The following is a 2,473-nucleotide window of genomic DNA, read 5'->3' as shown; positions in this document are numbered from 1 at the left end:
GAGTTCTGAGTTCTACCCACGATCCTCTCAACGAAACAGTACATTAAAAACCTGCGCACGCGCACACACACACACACAACTTTTTGAGAAAACATTGGCTGCATTTTTTTTTTTACTGGTGAGCGTACCCAAAGAAGAAATCCAACATGTGTTGTCCATATGATTTGCCCGTTCGGTTTTCTTTTGTTCTCATACGCGAGATGTCTCAAGAGGACCCATTTTGGCAAAGTTTAGAGGAGGGGGGCGGGGAGGGGGGGAGCAAGTCCGTAATTTTATTATCCAAGTGGACAAGCGATCGACAAAAGCCCGACAAAAGACTGCCAAGTGCCGTAAATGAGTCAGGTAAGATCAAGGTGCGATTTTTGACTTGTACTTCATACCAGTTTTCCTCGCCTCTTCTCTCCTCAACAAAGGTCTAGCAACAAAGTTTGGGGGGTGTAATCTCATAAGGAGTGACATAATAGCACATGCGAATATGAGGGAACGAGACAGAAGAATGAATAAAACAGCCGCTATTATACGCTATCTGTGTTGTGGCTGGAAGAAAAAAGAAAAAGAAAGAATACCGTCCAACTAACACGAAGAAGAATGGGAAAAAATCTTAAATAAAGGGAGAGGTACAAAGGTTGCGATTCATCTCGGCTAGATATTATTCACAATTTTTGTAAACATAGTAAGCCTATACTCGCATCAGACACATATTTTACATGTATCAGCATCCTACATTTTGTCCGTGTCTGCCTTCTGGCCGGGTTTGCGATTTCTACATATTATATTCATGTGTTCTTCTCTCTGACAGTGCGGGCTCAACTTTTACAAAGGGGACAATATGACATCAAATAACGCTATCAAATATCGGAGAACAGCCACACAAGCGAATGCTCTCAAGAATATGTAAACCAATGTTCATCAAAATCCGTCAGGTAGCACACACACACACACACACACACACACACACACACACACACACACACACACACACACACACACACAGAGTCCGAGTGTGTCAGTACTTGAATGGGGTGTGCACGTTAAAGATCCCACGATTGACAAAAGGGTCTTTCCTGGCAAAATTGTATTGGCATAGATAAAAATGTCCACCAAAATACCCGTGTGACTTGGAATAATAGGCCGTGAAAAGTAGGATATGCGCCGAAATGGCTGCGATCTGCTGGCCGATGTGAATGCGTGATGTATTTTGTAAACAAATTCCATCTCACACGGCATAGATAAAAATCCCTGCGCCTTGAATATGTGCGCGATATAAATTGCACAAAGTAAAAATACAAAAATAAATAAATAAATCCCTGCGCTTAGAACTGTACCCACGGAATACGCGCGATATAAGCCTCATATTGATTGATTGATTGAATCAGTGAATGTGAAAAGACTATGGGTAGTCGAATGACTACACAAACCTGCATGTGTCAGGTTTTAATTTTTGTTTGTTTGTTCTTTCTTTATTTTGTTTTGTTATTTCGTACGTTCGTTGATAAAATGCCGTCCCAACCTGCCGCCCACACACACACACACACACACACACACACACACATTATAATTCCCCCTCCCGAATCCCCTCCCCCATTCTCCACCCGATAGCTCCTCTTTGTCTCACTCTCTCCTCCTTACAAATAACACACATTATAATCCCCCCTCCCCGAATCACCTCCCCATTCTCCACCCGATAGCTCCTCTTTGTCTCGCTCTCTCCCCCGGTGTGACGTTTTCATCTTTCGCCGTGTTGATATTTCGCTTCTCGGCCTCGTTGATCTAGGAGAAACTCTACACTGAACAAAAAAACACCCTTCGATAGTACTGATGAGCGACCTTGTGTACCTTACATTCATGGGGCCAAATTTGTCCAACCAATTTGTTTTAATTAACTTAGAAATTTGATTCATCCTAAAATGTTTCCTTCTTACTCAAGGGACGTAATTAACCACTCAGTACACGTTTTCGAAGAATTCGATTTTGGGGTTGAAATCTATTAAATTTTACCACCAATTTTCTTCACATGCAAGAAACTGACATGCTTTTCGTCCTTAAATAATTTCACTTCTTAATTTTACCAGGAAACAACATTTCAGTCTTGAGTATATGTCGAGGGGGAAATATGTACACAGACGAAAGATGAAATCGTGACACCGGCAGGGTATCTCGGCTGCCTACTTGATTGAGTAACAGAACAGGTCGACAAAAGACAGTCAAGTATGTAATGAGCCAATGTGTCAAGTTCTGAATTCTTCTCATACCACTGTCCGCTGGGCAGATTCACTTGAACTTGAAGCAGCTTGTCTGGATACATCGTCCTCCCTCAAGATCGTAAAATGCCCAATTAAGTACTTGAGATAACAATGGCCGCCCCCGCTTTCAGTCTCATGCACTGAGCTAGTCTGATTAAACAGCTTTCTAAAGGTTGCGTCCGTCTATGTGAAACGTGTTTTTCCTTTGTGTTCCACTGCTTGTGACCCAT

Source organism: Littorina saxatilis, linkage group LG2, assembly GCF_037325665.1.
Source record: "Littorina saxatilis isolate snail1 linkage group LG2, US_GU_Lsax_2.0, whole genome shotgun sequence".
Taxonomy (NCBI): domain Eukaryota; kingdom Metazoa; phylum Mollusca; class Gastropoda; order Littorinimorpha; family Littorinidae; genus Littorina; species Littorina saxatilis.
This window is presented reverse-complemented; position numbering follows the sequence as displayed.